The 21,232-nt window shown below is 41.5% G+C and overlaps 1 long non-coding RNA gene across 1 annotated transcript; it reads left to right on the top strand.

Annotated features, from left to right (window-relative positions):
• The first annotated feature begins 3,787 nt into the window (after positions 1-3,787).
• LOC121609732 lies at positions 3,788-6,315 on the top strand. The gene is made up of 3 exons (XR_006007008.1): positions 3,788-3,855; positions 4,945-5,034; positions 5,291-6,315. It is a non-coding gene; the product is annotated as an uncharacterized LOC121609732 (long non-coding RNA).
• The last annotated feature ends 14,917 nt before the right edge of the window (positions 6,316-21,232 follow it).

The raw sequence follows: 21,232 nt of genomic DNA, 5'->3' as shown, positions 1-21,232 counted from the left end.
TGCGAAGGAGAGGGAGACGGCGTGGGAGAACATTGCTGCTCGGGTCAATGCGTGAGTATAAATGTAGTCCTTTGAAATCACAATAATATTACAGGGCAAAACTGCTTGAATGGTTGCCTATTAATTTCTTTCATTTAGGTGCAATCCCGCGGGGGAGGAGCGCACTTGGCAGCAGCTTAAAATGAAATATAAAAACATGGTTGAAACAGGTAAGACCTATGCATGATGAGCATGAGGTAGCTACCTCATTTTGATCATGTTTTACATTGTAAAGTAAATATTAAGTGGCTCCCTTTCATTGTAAAATTGGTTATATTGTGTTCATATAATGTTTTGTTTTTTGTTAGCGAATGAAATAAAATTAAAAAATTAAAAAAGTGTTCTCATCTATATCATGTTATGTTAAATAATTAAGCCTATATTTAAACTAACACAGACTTTTACTCAGCTAACAGAAAGAAGGCAGATGCACGAAGAACGGGTGGTGGTCCAGCACCGATAATTGTCTGGAAAAGCAAGAACATCGTGGTCTGATAACTATCTCCCAACGAATATTTAATTTTCTGCGCAGTATCGCTGCACCTTCATCCACGGGATCATGATCAAAAGACGTTAACATGCCATGTTAACGAAAAAAGTCACCACCTACTGTGCCTAATGGACTTCCCACTGACTGATATTTTTAATGATTTTTTTTAATAGCAGACGGCAGAACTATGCCAAAACTCGTCTGCCGACTGAATGAATGAATGAGGAAGTGAAATACGGTGTGCGGTTGAAAGAGGGCGGAGACACAGAGAAACTCGAGGTTCCTTGAGTAAAACCTGGTCCCGACCAGGTTAGGTTCATAGAGTCTGTTACTGCGGTAACTGACTCGGAGTTTAACTTACCTCTGTCTGTGAAACAGGCTTGAGTTACCCCTCTTTCTCTGGTTTGACTTACCTTCCTATGTGAAACGGAAAACTCAGAGTTTCCCTCATTTCAGGGTTAACATACTCGGAGTTTTCAGTAAACCTGCTTTGTGAAACGGACCTCAGGAGGAACAAGATCCTAGTAGATAAAACAAGCAAACAGAAAATCACTCGTAATCGAGGCAAACAATACGCCTAAGCTATACTTATGAAAAGAAAATCAGAAAACGAGATTATCAAAGCTACAAACAATAAAACACTCACAAAGAGGAACAAGGCTTACGAGATCATTTTACATAAATATGGAATTCACTGCAGAGACACTAAGAAATATGTAAATGGATTGAGATTCAGGGACAATTATTTTTTATGTTCTGTTATCATTATTTTTATCATGTCTTTATTTTTTAGTAATTTTTTGTAGAAGCTAATTATAACTATTCCATATAATGGCTGTTTAATTTATAACAATGCATTATATTTCATAGTAAAATCTGTACATGAATTGTATGTAAATTCTTAATGTGAAAGGTAGTAAGCTAACTAAAGCTATCAGGTATAGAAAAAAAGTTTGATTCTCAAAGGTCCGTGTGTGTAAAAATGAATACAGCTGCCTGAAAGAAGTGAATAACCAGCCCTTAACAATGTTTAAACTGTAAAACCATTTTAAAAAGAACTGCAAATACACCTTTTTTTTTTTTTTTTTTTTTTTTTTTTACCTTTTATCCAACACTGTCACTGTCATGCTGTGTTTAATGTTGGAAATATAGAATTCAATACAGAGAAACTGAGAAATATCTAAATGAATTCAGATTCACAGACAATTTATTTTTAAGTTTTTGTTGTTTTTTTTATTATGTTTTTGTAATTTTTGTAATTTTATTTTTTGTAATTGGGGGAATGTTTTTTGGGGGGAAGCTGCGTTGGGCGGGTGGTAGTTGGGGGTGGGAATTTGGAATTTGGTTGGAAGGTCAGCTTGTAGGATGAGTGGGGGGGCAAATGGTCCCCCAGTTCATTTGAAGAACCGGAGGAATCTTTTTCTCAGAGAGAGCTTTTTGGGCTTTTTGTCCGCCGTTTTCATTTGCTCCTCTAGGTTGCCGATCCTGCTCATCACAGCATCCAATGCTGCCTCTCGGGCGGTCACCTCCTCCTCTGTGGTGTGTTCGATGTCGCTCATGGCCTCCAGGAAACGGGACATCTTCTGACACTGCAGCTGTTGGCTTTCCAGCTCACTTTGTGTCTGGGTCATTTTAGCCATCAGCCTGTTGTTCTCCTCTATCAGCTGGGCCAGACGCATGTCTTGTTCTTTCTGGCTCTCTTTTTGCCTCTGAAGAGCTTCCTCCAGCTGCTGTACTTTGCAGACAGCCTCAGCTTCAGTGGCGTTCTTCTCCTCCAGCTGAAGCTCCAGGTCCTTGATCTTCTTGACCATGTTCCGCTCAGCCTCATCCTGGAGAGCCTTGTCTGTTTGGAGCATCTTCTTTAACTGCTCCACCTCAGCTGCCAAAGCCTCATTCTGCCTCTTGAGCTCGGTGGTCTGCTCCGTCTCTCTGATGGCTTGCTGCTGGTGCTGTGGCTCAGGGACGGGGATCATGGCCTGCTGCGAGGAATCCTCAGCCACATCACAGGCCTTGGCCTGCGTTCCCTGCAGCTGCTGCTCCAGAGCTGCACCATCCTCTTCCTCCTTCTTGATATTGATCTCCTCCATGACTCTGGTACTGGGCTGCTGGTGCTGGGGCTCAGGGACGGGAATCGTGGCCTGCTGGGAGGAATCCTCAACCACATCACAGGCCTTGTCCTGCGTTCCCTGCAGCTGCTGCTCCAGAGCTGCACCATCCTCTTCCTCCTTCTTGGTGTTGATCTCCTCCATGACTCTGGTACTGGGCTGCTGTTGCTGGGGCTCAAGGACGTGAATCGTGCCCTGCTTGGTGGAATCCTTTACCCAGTCACAGCTCTTGACCATGTCAACGTGCTGTGGTTTGGCAGGTACAGGCTGGGGGGGGTGTTGGCCTGGTGGTGTCCAAAGCGTTTTCCTCTGGACTGGCCCCCTTGTGAATTCAGTGGCCTCACGAGGCCGCTGTGTAGCACCTGAACGTGTGACCACTTGCTGTGGTACACGATCAGGTCTAGCAGGCTGCTGTGTAGCTCTTGAGGGTGTAGCTCTCATCTTTGGAGCACCTGAGGGTGTAGCACACCTCTGTGGAACATCCTCAGGTTGCTTTTGATGATTGCCATACCTGGGCCCTGGGCCAGACGGCTCCCTGTTAAAGTTCCCCCTCCCTGCCTTGCCCGTTTTGGTGAGGTGGGTTTTATCCCCTCTCTCTGCCTCACCGGTCGCAGCCTTGACAGACTGCTGATGTTTCACAGTCTGTTGATGATTTTGCCAAGATATAGCAGCGCTGTTCTGTCTGCGGATCTCGGCAACCCTTTCAATCCAGGCATCTGAATTGAAGGGTATAAAGTTGATCTTCTCCATGTTCTTGCCTTTCATTTGCTTTCTCTCACTGGTTTGCTCCATTAGGACAATTTGTCGTTCGCTGTTCACTCTGTAAAAACCTGTTTTCCGTTGTGACTGCTCTGACTGAGAGTGAGAGGGTAGTCATACTCTATAGATAAGGTAAACTCCTGGAAATGTGACGTCAGGAACCAGATGTGCCTTGATGTGTGACGATGGTCGTTACTATGGAAACCACAGAAGCGATTTTGGAGGGTGGTAAATATAATCTATGCAAAACGTATAAAATTAACTTTATTGTAGTCTTTCAAGGAATTATAAAGTAATGGGTAAATTTTACACATACTACCTATTCGTTAACATGAACAACGATCACACGGAAAGCCGTGAGTCCTGTGCTCCAAACTGCGCATGCGTCAGACGGCGTGTTTGCGCGAGCGGGACAGGAAGTCTTCCTCTCACTTGGGCTGCTGTCGAACCGCAGAAGTGAAGGTGAGCTATTTACATGGGGCTATTGTTGTGTATAGTGCGAATGCAAATGGTAATTAATGAAAGGATGAAATATTCCACTTCGCCTGTATTCGGCGTGAGTCTGTGTTACGTGCCATTTCTTGAAACGAAAGTTTGAATGTGTCCCTGGCGGCACCATGGCTGCTTTAAAACCGGGAGCTGAAGGAGGAACAGAGCCGAGGAGCCACGCCAGTGTTGCTGTTACTTTTGTTGTTGACCGGTCAGCTGTTTGTTTGCTAGCTACGTCAACTTTTATGTGCTATGTACTAACATGTCCAGATCTTAGTTTATATCTGCATGACCGAAAGAGTATTGCATTTTGTGTTTCTCTACACACCGCATTGCAAGCTTAGCTACCAAACATGTAGGTAAAGTTAGTAGTTTGCTATCATCACATAGCTAACAGTAGCAAAGCAAGTTTGCTGCTGACTTGTTGCTACATGTTAGCACCAGCTGCGACATCAGAATCATTTCTGTGGAAAACTCACACGCGTTTCAATCCTGGAACATCCTCGGTGACTTTTGAACAAAGTAAGCCAGTAAGGCTGTTGTGTCACTCGGCAGCCTGTGGCCTAGGTACTGTGTTATAAGTCAAGCACTAGTAAAACAGTGTCCAGACGTGATACGCACGTTTATTGCTCACAGAAATGCTACATAACGTCCATAAAGCGAAGCCCACTGGCATCGATCAAGCAGTATTCATTGTTCATGAACAAGCAAATACTTGGTAACAGCACGGCACCTATGCTGCTGTATTGTCATATTCATTAGTCCCTGAAGTTTGTGCTTTTTGCCTTGTTTTTTCTGATGCTTTCAGTTACTGCGGACACACTCGTGTTATCTCCCACTAAATAAAACAGTAGACACAAGACATTTGACCACAATACAGAGCATGGCTGTGCTGTCAGATATGGCAATAAGAAAGTCACCTTCAGGGCACAAGGCAGTAACAGTAATGAGCAGTAAGTTTGTTAGCGTAAGCCCATCCTCGTCCTCTAGTTCTGAACAGCAAATGTTACAAGTTACTAATGTGTGTTTTATATTCTCCATGATAATGTTGTGTTTCATCAGAATGGCCCAGCGACCTCAACACCCAGCAGGTGTGAAGAAGCACCACCTGACTGCCATGTTCAGCATCATCGCTTCATTTTCACTCGACCAGTGAGTATTTTAAAGATTGTTCTAGCTGGCTGACTGCATTGATTTACACAACTCATAATTCTCAAGCAGATATTAAGGCCATGTCCACTAGCTAACAGCAATGTGATGTAAGTTTGAGGTAACTAAACCACTGTAGGCTAAATCTTTAAATGATACATTTCTTGTAATGTATAATTTGATGAATAGAAGGGAACTGTGCTGAAGTGTCTATGCTGTCAAAGTCAACAAAGCTTATGACTACATCCCCTCTCTCCAGGCCCACATGGTCTCCTAGAGGCTGGCTGCAGATTTAGAGCTGCCTCTCCAAAGCCTCTGTGACCAGATGACACGAGGAGACCGGTCCTTGTCCCATTGTGTCAGCACCAACGGAGGAGCTTCTACAGATGAAGTCAGGAGAGGTCTGGGTCGGTACATATAGTATACAGATAGTCAGGTGTGGCATCACAGAGTGAAAGACGGGCACACCACACAGGTTAACCAGGTTTCAGATATTGCAATTATATTAAAAGGTTTCTTGAATTGATTCAGAAAGTCTTTTATGTTTTGAAAATTACTATAAAGGCTTCTGCTATTTAAATGGATTATGGACATACTGTTCTCCAGGTTAATACTGCTGTTAAATTATTCCTGGGTATAATAGTTATAGTTATTGTTGATGTCGAAAAAAAAGTTGTTTTCAGGATCGATGTCATTTTCAACGTCTTGTCAGTGATGTTCAGTGTATTGAAAAGTATTTAGCTGTAGATCATCGTGGTCCGTAATATTTTGTAATAAATTATTGACTCCAGTATGTGTGTAAGTTGTTCCTGTTGACATAAGGAGTGGCTAGCATCTGCATACTTGGTTGATGATTACATGTGTCTAGGTTGTTTTGGCGTGCTGCTGCGTGGATGAATAATTAGTTTGTCATGTCGTATGTCATATTTCACTTGATACTTCTACTTCAGATGGTAATATTGTACATTTTAGTCTGTTACATTTATTTGAAATCTTTAGTTACTGCTTCATTTGCAGATAATGATTTTAAATATGATACATGTGAACAATTTAGAAAACAGAATAGAAGTCAATCAAGTTGAAATTGGCTCCACCTCAACCAGCTGCAACCAGATATTAAAATGCTTCCTATGTGTGAATGCATCAGAAATACGATACACATGATCAATATGCATTTAATTTCGCTTTCAAAGCGGCTGCTCTGCCCCTCTGTGTGTACTTTCACTCTTGATACTGAAGAACTGATATTGATAATAATATTTTTGATAATAAAGTGATATTTTGAATGCAGGAATTGTAACAGAGTAGTTTTTCAGACTGGCATTGCTTCTTTTACTCGAGTAAAGTGTATGAGTAGTTCGTCCACCACTGCCTCTAACACATGTTATTGTCAGCTATCTCACCTCAGTAGCTTTTGCTAAAGTTTACTCATTAACTTCACAGCTTTCCCTCCTTGGAAAGACACTGTAAGGTCCTATCTGTCACCTGACCCCAGATGATGGTGTAACTTTTATGAGTGCAAGAGAAATACTTATAATCAATTTGGGATTTTAAATTGTCACAGAAATATCTGGTGGCTAACAAATGGTAGCTCCAAATTCATGTGGTGTGCACGTTGTGATTTATGGTGATTAAGTAAGAAATTTATTTTGTAAGACTGACTTCCTCATTCCCGTCCACATTTAGCCTACACAGGTACCAGTCATGGTGTAGCACAGCGCTACAAAGAGATTTACTTTGGGATGAGGAACGTAAAAATAATTTGCTAGATTTAACACACACTGACCAGTGGAAAAGGAGGATTTTCTGCAGTTTGTCCTTTAGCATTATTTGTGTAGTGGGGTCACTGTAGCCTGGAGTCTACAGTTTCCTGAAAGAAGTGAATTACCACCACTTCTCCGTCTCTGTGATGGCGAGCTGCTGGTGCTGGGGCTCAGGGACAGGAATCGTGGCCTGCTGCGAGGAATCCTCAGCCACATCACAGGCCTTGTCCTGCGTTCCCTGCAGCTGCTGCTCCAGAGCTGCGACATCCTCTCCCTTCTTCAAGATGTAGATCTTCTTCATGACTGGTACTGGGCTGCTGCAGCTCAGCCACACTACAACACACCACTGCTGCTTCCACTCACTCCTTGCCACACAAACCAGTGTTTCTCTGTGAGTGTGCCAATCAGGTCAGTCATCCGATTGACCAATCAGAATTGAGTATTTAAGCGTGCCGTGTTCTAAATAAGGGTATCCAGTAAAGGTTACGTTTTTTTTTTTTTTTTGGCAGATTCACTTCATCTGTCTTCTTCATGGCAGAAATAAGGCTCCATAATAATTTGTCTACATGGTTTCGATGTAATGTATCAACATAAAGGTACAAGATAAGTAAGACATGGCCAGGATTTTAATTCAAAAACATCAACAGAATCTATATGTCTGTGTTATGTTGCAGAGATATTTACTGAAGTTAGCATGCTAACCAGCTAGCTGCTGCCTGTTCTGTCTTGTAATACCAATTCGTACCTCAAGAGGTGATAAGCGGGGAGATGTATGCTCGTTTGCTGTTTCACAAACACTCTAAACTTTTCTTAGTCTACTAATGGAGCAAATTAACTCACAAAATGTCAAAAAGAAACAAATGTGCTTCATTCAAACTTGACAGAGAAAATGAAACTCACCCAAACCATCTTGTGTTTCCACTGGTACAACAATCACAAACCCAAGTTTGGTTCTCCGAGTTAGATGTGAAAATATTCCGGCTCTAGAAGCTCCTACTACACGTTATGATGATTGACCTTCCTCTGCTCCCCCCTGTACTGGCCCGCTGGTTGGAGATGCTGTCAATCACCTTGACACAGCTTTCCTGGCCTCCGGCGGTCTCGGAGGCTGTGTTTGGTCCCGATCTGGCCACGGTCACTGGGAGGCTGCTGAGCCCGGTTCCACTGGTCGCAGTGTCGACACAACTATTCGAGCATTCAGTCGGGGCGGACTCCGCTCAGCTCTTAGGGCCACTAGAGCAACTAACTGAGCTAACCAGCTAACGGCAGCTAGTAGCCTCAGCCAAAGATATCAGCAAAGAGTGTCGTAAAGAGGTGACCTTCACATGTGGCCAGCTCTTACACTCTGTATCTTTAACCTTCGTTGAAACTGCAGAATGGTCGCCATCTCAGGGCCGTGACAAAGCTGTGGACATGGTCAGTCATTTTGCTCGCAGTTTTCCCGTCTCTGTTTGAAATCATGTCATCACTCCAAAAAGCAGCGGCCATTTCAGCAGTAAAATAATAACCTGTCATTTAAATGCATATAAAGTGAAAATAGAAAGGTTTTAGTTTATTTATTTGATTTCTGCATGACTGTCCCTCATCACATCTGTCCTGTCCCACTTGATGGATTCAGCAGTACTTTGACAATTAATGGGATGTGACAAGCTCAGGCTTATCGTCTCTTATAAGCTTATGGGCTTATAAAGGGGTATAGTTTTACATTTTGGGCAATGTGTTTGATTGCTTTCTTGCCAAGTCAGGTGTACCTGTCTGCTGAATATGAAGCTACAGCCAGCAGCCAGTCAGCTGAGCTTTAAAACTGGAAACATGGCCTGGTTCTTGTTAAAGGTAACAGAAGCCTCCCGCCGGGGTTTATTTTCCATTGGAACCTGCTCACTATACATTATCTCTTTCATGATTCACACAATAAACACACTGTACTCATCTGCAGTACACGTTTTCATTCCTTTGTGTAGATGATTGTTGTGATCGTTGATCTTACATTCATGTCTGCATCAATTCCAAATTCCACACTGGTGAAGGATAGTTTCAGCTCAACAGGCAAAGAACAATCAACCCTTTCTCTTTCAGTGAAAAGCAAATTTATTCTGATCATTGCTTAATTGCAAAATTGCTCTTTTTTAACATTAACATCTGAATGAAAGCAGGCTACGTACAGTAAGACAAATGGGCCACAAATGTGCATAACAACATAATGCATTTCAGACAATGACTCCCACATTGAATTCCAGTTAAATTTGTAAATGTTTCAATAGTTGAGACACTGTGGTTAGAAAATGCACTGAGAGTCATTTCTAAAGCTTGCAAACGAGAAAAAAACTCATACAGTCCATTAAAGGAGCAGCAGCTTATCATGTCCTGCTACAGTGAATAAAAGTACAATGATGAGTTGCTTCAGCAAAATTTTCTCAGACATACGTTTCCAGAAACGTTGGGACACTGTGTCAAATATAATCATTGTCATATTTTGTTTCTATTTAGGTTTTACACAGCGCCCCAACTCTTTTTGAAACAGGTTTGTAGTAAAAATGTAACTTATTTAAGTGGAGTTGCATGGCGTTTTCCATGTATTCACACAATGCATTTTTAATTTTTATAAATAATAATTATTCACACGAATGAATATTGGTAATTTAAATCTGTCATCTGTCATTGCAAGTGTAGAAATTGTGGTTATTAACATCAGTTTACAAACATGCAACATTAACAAACAGAGCTAAAAATGTTTCCCTTTCTAGGTTTTGTTTTGTCTCCTTGAAAATGTTTTCACTTTTCCAAAATCGTGCTTATATGTATGAATGAGGTTCCTCAGATATGGATGAATGTATTTGTTCTTTGAGTTTTAAAATGCTTCATGATGATAATGTATGAGATACAAAAAAAGGGCAATACAATATTCATTCAAGGTAGTTATGTTATTTTTTAGATGGAATGATTTCCAAGTGTCGATGCCATCTGTGATTAAAAAATCACTGAACTCCTTTTTGGGCTTCTAATGCTGAGTGTGGCTGCTAGAAAAGCAATGATGAAGAAATGGCTTAAGCCAGACACCCCATCTATGAGGACTGGTATGATAGAATTTATGAAATCTTCGCGATGGAAATAATCACCTTCTCCATGAGGCTTCAGGAAGCTCAGTTTGAGGAAATTTTGGAGAAGTGGAAAAAGTATATTTCCCTGAAATACCACTTTTGTTCAAATTTGTCTAATCATCTCTTTTTTTATTTATTCATTTCAAATGACAAACAAGCCCATGTTTGATTTTTGTGTTCTGTAATTATACTGTAAAAAGCTGAAAAGATGGTTCACTCTATAAAGGTTTTGAACTAAAGAATATTGTGTGAATTGCGTCTCTGTGATTATATGATTTCAAATAAAGATAAAGAGGGAAATAGAAAAAACCTCAGTGTGCCTTTTCCATTATTATTTTGTATTAGAGTAAGCCACTTTGTTAATCAAATATTTCATCTACACAAACTAACTTATTTATATAAAATGTAGACTTAATTAAGGTACCAGTGTTCAATTATATATTCAAACCCAATATTTCAGAAGAAAACCAATTTTGTGCAAACTACTTTGGCCTCGAACCTACAAGTCGAAATTATGCCAACTCCATTAGTTTAGTTTTAGTTTTGTTAGCATAAAAATATATTGTTTAAAAAGGCAAATGTGAAGGAGAAGGAATGCCGGAGGGCTTGTGGGTAAATTATTATTCCTGCTGTTCACAAAAGCCACGTTCAATTCACAGTTCTTAACTGCTGCTGATATGTGTTGCCTTGGATGTGGCCCATATCCAATATTGATGGGATTGAGGCAAAGCTAATGCAGATCAACAGTAACAAAAGTTGACACATCTGCACAGTTTGGTTACAGTACAGTATGTGCCTTCCAGTTTTTACTGAATTGTGCCATCTCCCTAACTAGCAATCAAGTTAGGCATTTGGCATTATTTCCATTGCTGGGTCTCATTGTCCTTCATGGCAGTCAGTTTTCCTCTAGGATTAATAAAGTGTACCTCATCTCTTGCCAACACTGGCTCAGCAAAGCTACCGAAATTCTGACAGTTGTCTCAGGTGAATGATTTTACCTTCATTTGTTGTGAGGACATGTAATGAAGGTCCTTTTCATCACTGGTATTTTTTGGAGCTAATATTTTGCAGCATGCTTTCTATATAGTATAGCTAAAATAAATAAGGCACCAACGGGAAGGGCTGAATGTTTTTGTGTCGAAATGAGTTTTGTAGATAGCTGTCCTAGCAGCTACTAAAGACAAGCATGTACGCTTTGTTTGGCTACCTCATCATAATGTGCTCATGTTCAGGTTTTCAGTGATTTTGCATGATTCGGATTATGCAGATGATTTGACATTAGTGTGGGACAGATGTTTTTTTAATGTATTTTTTTTTGGGGTTTTGATGTCAGGTGAGGGCAGATTTCCATATGCTGTGGCAGGGGTTGAGTTTGTTGCCAGTGGCATGTTGACTGTGGTCCACAGTATTTTATGTGGAGAAGTATGACTGTTATTGTTGGTGTGGTTGCGATCAAATAGTCGCTTGGGGTTTTTGCTTGGAAAGGTTCTTAACTGAGAGAAATGAGCCAGAAGGAGTGGCAGCCATGATGAGAGCTGTTTCTCTAAATGCATTGGAGAGGTGCTTCAGTGCTTCCTTTCACATCTCCTTCAGCATAGATACACTGGACCATCCTTTACAAAAGGAGAGAGAGCATGTCGTCCCACAATTCACTGTGGCAGCAACATTTAAAGCAATGCAGCACTCAGCCGTTCAATAAAACAAACGTTCAACATGTCACATTACACATCCACAGCCTGTGTCAGCCATGACAACTTCCTAGCACAAACAAGTCAGCATTTCAAGGTGTTTACTGAGCTGTGTGGTCGTTCCATAGCTGTTCTATGCATAGGCAGTTAATCAAATCATAATCACAATATTAAACAGAGATATGATATTCTTACTTTGGTTGATTTCAACATGGAGAATGATGATGTATACATTTGTAGGCCTAACATGTTATGCCTTCCAGCACATTTTCATACAATCATACTAATATGAGAATGTTTTACAGGACAGCACACAGCAACACCAACAAGCTGTCTGTCAAAGCAGCTACAGCAACACACAGTGAAGAACACAGAACTAATGCATGAGAACTGCAAGGAGGAGGATGAGATGATGTGACCCAAGACTAGTTCATCGTAGTTTGTAACAACGCAGGGCAGTGAGGATGCAGATGTTCCATAGAGGAGACGAGCGAAGCCTAAACGTGGATCTCTCTGTCGACATTTCTGCCCATATCCCCATGCTCCCTCCCTCTCGTCTCTCTCTCTTGGCATCACATTTTTGAATTTCAATTCTAACCTTGGTAATGATGTAGTACCTTTCACTGGAACGTCCACGTTTATATTGCCTGCATGAAGCGTCCTGTGCGTCAAGAACGCACAGGGCGAAGTATCTAAGACGTGTTTTCAGCAGTTGCTTGTAGCTGTCTTCGGAACGTTGTAGTTTCACCGCGGCCTTTGGTGCCCTCAGCTGTGGTGAAATAGCTTTTTCTGTCAGCAACATGCAAAAATCAACCGCAATTACTGAATGAAAACATGAAGACAACTTACATTAGGTTTATGCACAAACAGAAGGAAATACTCCAGACTTTTCTCCTCTGCTCTGCCTCTGTTCTGCATGCAATGAGTGCAGACACTGACAGTCACAACAGCTCTGCAGGCAGGCGTTCTCACAGTCCAGGCAAACAAGAGCGTAAGCCGAGCAGCCGAACAGGGCACTTAACGCTTTCCTTATCATATTTATAATACAAGGACTAACGAGGCAAACACAATGATACAAGAACAATGATGTTTCTTAATTTCCGTGTCTTCTGCAGCAGCTGGTGATCTTGCTGACTTTTTGCCGGGGACTTGCTACTTTCTACGACTCCAGTCTTTTGGCACAATATCATGCATGTTGCCCCAAAGTACATAGTCAAGAGACCTTTCACAAGATTCCTTCTAACTGTTTTCATCCAATTCACAGAGCTAACATTAGCTTAATAAAGAAGCTAGCTACAGCCGCTGAAATATGTCACTGACAGTTGCCATGTCAATCACCAAGCATAAATGAGATCTGCCTTTGTTTGCCTTTTCTGAAATCAAGACTCCATCGTTTCAAAAATAGGTCCTAGATTAAACTTCAAGAGGTAAATCTGCCACTGCCAACTTCATGTGTGCCATGCTCTCTTTTCATCTTCCAGCTGCCACAATTCAAAAGCCCTGTTGAACTATTCACAAACAAACGAAGCAAATCATTTCAAACAGCATGAATCATGATGATGTGAAATGAGATTTATTTGGTCATTTCAAAGTAAATATCTTATATTTACAACAATATATCTACTACAGTGAAGAAAAGCATATTCTTACATTTAATTCTTAAAATCATTATATATAGAAAAAATCTATAAAACAGAGGTCCTCATGCACCCAAAATTTTGGACCCAATCCATAGTGGACCTGTGGCAAACCTCCCTGAAACTGATGTAAACTGATTTAAAGAGAAAGAGACCCAATTTGTAAAGGATAGAAGAACATTCAGACTCTGTGTTTGGCTTTACTTCACAGTAAAAAACAGAAAGAAAGAAAGATAACAATATATATGTATATCATCTAGTGATGAATTTGTTTGCAGTACTTTCAGTAATAATGGTAGTATAACAAAAACTACAAATACTTGCCTTTGTAAACCTCTGGATGGTTAATTCACTAATTAATTAATCACTTGCGACTACTTTTTAAGCTCAGTGCTTGATCTCAGGTGACCTCCGGTAACTCAGATAACCGTATCAACATTATCAGCTCACATCTTCTCTCATCTGGACTCCAATGGCAGAACAGCAGGAGAGCAATGTTCAGAGACTCCTCAGTAAAAAAAACAAAAAAAACAACCTGAAACAATAAAAGTGAAAGTTGAAAGGTGAGTTTAAAAAGTGTCCCACCATGCCCAGAGTGAAGTTTACCCTTGACACTTGATTTCCACAAACAAACTCAAGACCTGTGACAATAAAACAGGACCAGTCTTGGTGAGACTGAATATGATTTGGCCTGACTCAGGTTCCAGTTTACAGGGGTTCACTGAGTGCAGCCTGAACGGTCACAGTGTACAGTGACCAGCTGTACTGGGAGTGTGTAATGTATATTAATGCAATAGCTACATGATAATCCCTGCGACATGAAGCTCTCTGACAGACCTTGAATTACAGTGACTACACATCGTGAGAGCCCTGGAAGCGGCATAGTTGCACGCCAGAAGGTCAGTGGATGAATAATTAGATCTCATTAGCATGTTGAATGTCTACTGAGGTAGAAACACTTTGTTATCAACTTATGGAACGCAATCTTTAACATTACTGGCCAGACTGGTAGAAGGAAACATGCAGTTTGGTAGCTTTTTTACTGTACATTTCAGGTAAATAATGGTAATGTATGCATGTTCATTGCAATGATGCAAAACCGATATTGATCAAAGTTTACAATGATGTAACTGCAATATGACAATGGACAGGAAAATTTAGCCAACTAAATTCTGTAAAAATGCAAAAATCTCCAATGAAAAACTTATCTGCAATACTGTCATTATTCAAAGGAAGAAAATGTAACACATGATACTACGCATTTGATATCTGGACAATGGCAATATAAAATGACAATCCTCCAGATTTTTATTTCACAGTGTGCAATGACAAAATTAGTTACACCAGACCAGCACAAACTTTTTCTTCTATGTTAATAGTGAACTGTACAGTGTATGTGTGTGTTTTTCAGTTATTCATCAAAAGACCTGCAGGTGCATAACCATCATGCCTTGGAGTGCACACACGCATGCATGCACACACACATACAGTTGCTTTGCATAACTTAAGGACTATGAGAGAGCCTTGCAGCACAGTGCAAGTGCATTGACCTGTCAATATACAGATGCAATGCAGGTCACAGTTACCATTTTCCCACACTGAAGTTAACATATGCAGAATTATCTTTTTTTTATATATACAATATGTTATTCTGGGACAAAATATCAGTTTACTTCAGTGTTCTGTGTGGATTCTGTCAAGAAGGGGTCCTTGATACAAGCAGGCGATTGACCTTGGGTGGTTTGGAAAAAAGCCAGTCTGAAGTTTAGACAACGAATCCCAGGGGCTTGCTGATAAAATATTGATGGCAAACATGTCAAAACTTGTACTGTGGAGATTTTTGTGAGATAGACAAATGAGCAGATTTGCTTGACATTGCATCATAGACACGACATTTTTTGATATTATCAAATAAGTCAAAAGAAATGGTGTGGAGGGAGTCAGACGACGTGACCATAATGTCAAGTCTCTTTGAGAGAAAAAATTGTTTGAGGTTTTGTTAATATATAATAAAGACTAGATCTTTTGAAAGAGCTAATAATCTTTGCTATTCTACTGAAGAACCAGAGGCGGAGCTGCTGTATGATGTTTTCCAGTTCTCACCCAGGGGTGTCCTAAATGTTAAATGTGTGTTATCCCATGACTGAAGCTGTAGATCCATGCCGGCAACATTTTAAAGAAACTCTTGAGTGCTTTTATGTCATACATCATTATTCACAGTGAAGTGCGCTCAGGTAATAGAGTAGTCCCACCCTTGCTCTCACTCTCATTCTCTCTCTGTCTCGCTTTCTCACCCCCCCTCCCCCCAATTCCCAGCTCAGGAGGAATGTGCCGTGATTGATGAAAAATCACTCCAAACTGCTTTAGAGAACTTTCCATTCACGACAAGGAAATTGGTCTTTTCTCCTCTGCATACTCCATCTTGGACCAAACAGGGCAGCTCTGCCCACTTCACTGCTGAGCCTGACAATAAAATGATGATTAATATTGCCCTACATCAGCATCCAATTACAATATCCCTTTGACTTTGATGCTATAGACACCTAGCAGAATGAAATAGATGTGTTTTGATTTTTGATGGTTAACTATGACAACAGTCCTGCGGATGAAGTTGGATAATTTGTTCATTTATCAATCTGTCACATATCGACTCTTTTGAGAATGTCATGCTATAATAGCTCTTGAGAGTTTCTTGTATCTCAGCAAATTTTCCTGATAGCTAAGACATGAGTAATTATCCCATGAATACTGATAGGCATTAATGTCAGTGGGCCAGCACCCAACATGGTCTGTATGTGCCCACAGGCTATCCCAAGACTTCCTGAGTCCTGAGGCGGTACATACCTTTGAAAATAAATCTATGAATTAAAGGTCTTCATGGTTCCAGAATTTTGGACCCAATCCAGAATGGACCTGTGGCAACCTACCTGCAACTGATGTGTACAGATTACATGTAAAAAGAAATAAAACAATTAATAATGCATCCAAGGATTTTCAGATGTACAAAACAAGCTATTTGTCTGCACTGAACAGCGATAATTCTGAAATATCACAGGGTTGTTGGTTTGGTTTTATTTTTAAATAAACAAAAAACAAAGAGCCCCCTGCTTTACTATCTTGCCTTTGGCTGATGTTCGATTTGAGCATCAAGGAATTGTCTGCAGGCATCTCTTCTTTGCTGCTACCTTCACCAGTAAGGTAGAGCACTATGTATGTAGCCTGAGAGGGAAAAAAAACATCGTCCAAGCACATGCCACTTTTCATTAAACGCTTTGAGCTTAAGGTAACTCAGATGAACGTGTTAACATTATCAGCGCAGACCTTCTCTCATCTGGACTTCGGTGGCAGGGCAGTGAGAGAACAATGCTCAGAGAGACTTCAGTAAGAAAACCAACCTGAAACAATGAAAGTAGAGGTTGAGGTGAACTTTAAAAAAAAAGAGAGGAGGACATGTCTCCCCATTTAGGATGTACACCATCATATCCTGGGGTCCGTTTCACAAAGCAGGTTCAACAAACTCTGAGTGTAACCCTGAACTCTGAGTTGATCTACTCTGAGATAGGAAACTCAGAGTTTTCGATTCCACAACAGCAGATTTGAGTTAGTTTGATTAACTCAGAGTAGGTTCACCTCGAGTTAAGCGCGTGCACCGCAACTTTAAAAAGACAGCATCAATGGAACCCCGATTTGAGGAGTCACCATGGCAACGGGGAAGCGGAAGGCTGCTTACTTCACGCCACTGAAATTAGACATTTTAATGCGCTCATACTGCGAGTATGAACACGTTTTTAGACGGAAGTCAGGTCGGGACCAGGTTTTACTCAAGGAACCTCGAGTTTCTCTGTGTCTCTGCCCTCTTTCAACCACACACCGCATTCATTTCCTCGTTCATTCATTCAGTCGGCAGACGAGTTTTGGCATAGTTCTGCCGTCTGTTATTAAAAAAAAAATAATTAAAAATATCAGTCAGTGGAAGTCCATTAGGCACAGTAGGTGGTGACTTTTTCGTTAACATGGCATGTTAACGTCTTTTGATCATGATCCCGTGGATGAAGGTGCAGTGATACTGCGCAGAGAATTAAATATTCGTCGGGAGATAGTTATCAGACCACGATGTTCTTGCTTTTCCAGACAGTTGTCGGTGTTAGGCCACCCGTTCTTCGTGCATCTGCCTTCTTTCTGTTAGCTGAGTAAAAGTCTGTTAGTTTAAATATAGGCTTAATTATTTAACATAACATGATATAGATGAGAACACTGTTTTTCATTTTTAAATTTTATTTCATTCGTTAACAAAAAACAAAACATAATATGAACACAATATAACCAATTTTACAATGAAAGGGAGCCACTTAATATTTACTTTACAATGTAAAACATGATCAAAATGAGGTAGCTACCTCCATGAGATCATGCAGAGGTCTTACCTGTTTGAACAATGTTTTTATATTTCATTTTAAGCTGCTGCCAAGTGCGCTTCTCCCCCGCGGGATTGCACCTAAATGAAAGAAATTAATAGGCAACCATTCAAGCAGTTTTGCCCTGTAATATTATTGTGATTTCAAAGGACTACATTTATACTCACGCATTGACCCGAGCAGCAATGTTCTCCCACGCTTTCTCCCTCTCCTTCGCAGCTGCAGCGGTGTTGGTCTTCCGTCTAAAAACATGTTCATATTTGCTGTTTGAGCACATTAAAATGTCTAATTTCCAGTGGCGTGAAGTAGGCAGCCTTCCGCTTCCCCGTTGCCATGGTGAATCCTTAAATCGGGGTTCCATTGATGCTGTCTTTTTAAAGTTGCGGTGCACGCGCTTAACTCCAGGTGAACCTACTCTGAGTTAATCAAACTAACTCAAATCTGCTGTTGTGGAATCGAAAACTCTGAGTTTCCTATCTCAGAATAGATCAACTCAGAGTTCAGGGTTACACTCAGAGTTTGTTGAACCTGCTTTGTGAAACGGACCCCAGGTTAGGTTCATAGAGTCAGTTACTGCGGTAGCTGAATCAGAGTTTAACTTACCTCTGTATGTGAAACAGGCTTGAGTTACCCCTCTTGCTCTGGTTTGACTTACCTTCCTATGTGAAACAGAAAACTCAGAGTTTCCCTCATTTCAGGGTTAACATACTCGGAGTTTTCAGTAAGCCTGCTTTGTGAAACGGACCTCAGGTCATCAGAACTGATAATAAGTACACTTGGAACACGAGTATCATACATTTCCACACACAAACTCAGGAAACTAGCCTTGACATTCTTTCTTTTTTTAAGTTTTAAGTATGAGTGGAGTTCTGGTTCATTTTTGAGTACTAAGTACTCTTTCTAAAATCGCAATGGTGCAGCAGCAATTCACATATCACAAAACACACTAAGCTGACCTGAGGTGGGTAAGAAAAATACTATTTTAAAAAGATGTACCTAGAAACCACTGTACTAGAATAATAACAAAAAATAGAATGGGAAATAGATTAGAATTAAGATAAGATAGAGCTTTCATAGTGCAAATTAAAGTTGAATGTGCAAAGTCCCTCAGAAGATAAGTCTTGTGTGCATGCACAGAGGAGAGTCATTGTGCACCATTATTTCAGTGGGTAGGAATTACTTTCTGTAGCAGTCCTTACTACAGCGGACTTGAAGAAGCCTCCAACTGAAGACACACTGCTGTGTGATTAGTAGGTCATGCATAGGATGTGACATGTTGTCCATTTTGTTGAGCAGTTTGTGCAACATCCACCTCTCAAGAACCAAGTCTAGGGGCTCCAGAGCACTCCCCAGCACAGAACCAGCCTTCTTTATCAGTTTATTCAGTTTCTTAGTGTCTCTGGTTCTGATGCTGCTGCTTCAACAGATGGCTGCAAAGAAAATTACACTTGCAACAACAACCTGGTAAAAGATCTGCAACTTCTTGCTGCACACATTAAAGGACCTAAGCTTCGTCAAGAAATAGTCTACTCTGTCCCTTCCTGTAGACAGCCTCAGTGTTACACTTACTCCAGTCCGCTGTCAAGTGAACTCCCAGGAATTTGTAGCTCCACAACCATCTTCTTTGTCTTAGTCACATTGAGGAGGTGGTTGTTCTGACACCAAGTCACAAAGTGGTCCACCAGTTCCCTGTCTCCTCTCCACCTCTGACACCCCACAACTGCAGAGTCATTGGCTATTATTCTGTAGATGACACAAAAGTGAATTATTCTGAAGTCTGAGGTGTACGGTGTAAAGAGGAAAGGTGCTGTCCCCTGTGGTGTTCCTGTGCTGTTGACCACCCTCTGACAATTTACTGGTGTGCAAAGAGAATAGGATATGAGCTGGGGCTGAGCCAAGTAGAGAGACCAGTGAATGGGTAGCAGGGTTGAGCAGGTCCAGAGCGGAATGCAGGATGTTAATGGGCTGAACAGGAGTCCAAAACAGGGGGAGCAAGGGGCACGAGATGAAGGGGTTCGTGTTGTTGCAGGAAACAGGCATCAAGTGAATGTAAACTAGTAAATGTTGGAAAGGGATAGGATGCAACTGGTGATGCTCTGCTAGTACAGTAAGCCCTCTCAACTGGTGCCACCTGGCATCCGGCCGAGTCCAGTCCAGTCGTGCAGCGTGGAGTGAGGGAGGGATCCAGAATTTGTTTGTGGGGTACCAATCAGCACTCCTCAAGCCTGTATCCCTCCCAACCCAGCAAATGCAGCAAGTTGTGGGCCTGGTGGAAAGATTAGGAAGGATGGTCATCTCGCATCTGGGTGGTGGGGAGTTGCAGTTGGAGGGGACAAGTAACGAGCACAGCAGTGTAATCCGGGAAACATGAAAAATTTTAATGAATCTTGAGAGGCCAGGAGTTTCAGATGCACAGAAGGGGATTGATAATGCTTTCAATTTCAAAAGTACAAATCAGGGGATGGTCTTTGGAAGCGAGCCATAACTTTTGGCCAATCGTGTAAGCCAGGGCAAGGGCACAACAATGGATGGCCTGGGACAGGTACTGGGTGGAAGACCAAATAAGGGTAGCTTGACACGCTGTGACAGCACCTCCTCCGGCAGCTGCAGCTCATGAGGCTCCGTGCTGCCCCAGCAAGAGTTGACTGCTAGCGCGCACCTGGTCCAACCTGCCCGTTGAGCCACCTTACAAATAAGGTGGTGTCAGTCACAATGATGCAGGGAACGTGTCTGCAGCTAAGCAAAGGAAACACAGACATGATACACCAGCCTGGATGGCAGAGTTGGCTGAGCTTCTGGGAAAGAAAGCGATCTCCCTCCAGGAGAGAAGACTGAGTGGCTTTGTTCCTGTTTTTTTCTCACACCATAGAAAACAGGTGGGATGAAGCAGATTTTAGACCTGTCCCTGTTCAACAGCTTGATTATGAAATGGCCTTTCTGCATGCATCTTCCAATACAATCGAACGTGTTGGGGTGCATGTATCCCAGCGATTGGTTCACTTCCATTGACCACAGAGATATGTATTTCCACGTCCCTGTCATTCCCAGACTCAGAAAACTCCTGCGTGTCTCCTTCCAAAAAGTACAATACTAGTATAATCAACTACCATTCGGGTATTCTCTGGCTCCACAAACTTTCTCCAAGAGGGTTTTCATCAGAGTTTTGTACTACTTAGTCAACGACTTTACCCTGATGGCATACATTACCCATTGGAGGTCCCTCTCACATCCCCTGTCACCATGCGTGGCTGGTATATGGTTTCTCTCATGTTAGCCAACCTTCAGACACTTGAAGAAAATGGTTTGGTTCCATCCATGATTAAAGCCTATGGTGCAGGCCTGCCATGAAGGCTGTGGAGAGAGATTTTTGTACATCCTTTGGCAAAGTATTTTTTACAGGTAGTTAGATGACAGAAACTTGTAGCTGGCCCAAGTCGCTCTCTAGATGTTATGCATCATAACAGTACTCCTGTTAGCCCTGATGTCGGCCATGAGAGTGAGTGGCCTATGTATGCTGTCTGTATCGCAGTTGTGTCTCGATCTAGAGTCCTCACAAACTCCTTTCCGTCCAGGATTATTTTCCTCGAGGGGTTCTCGGGC

This window comes from Chelmon rostratus, chromosome 1, assembly GCF_017976325.1.
Source record: "Chelmon rostratus isolate fCheRos1 chromosome 1, fCheRos1.pri, whole genome shotgun sequence".
Classification (NCBI taxonomy): domain Eukaryota; kingdom Metazoa; phylum Chordata; class Actinopteri; order Chaetodontiformes; family Chaetodontidae; genus Chelmon; species Chelmon rostratus.
Note: the sequence above shows the minus strand (reverse complement) of the source record. Positions and strands in the feature narration are given on the sequence as shown.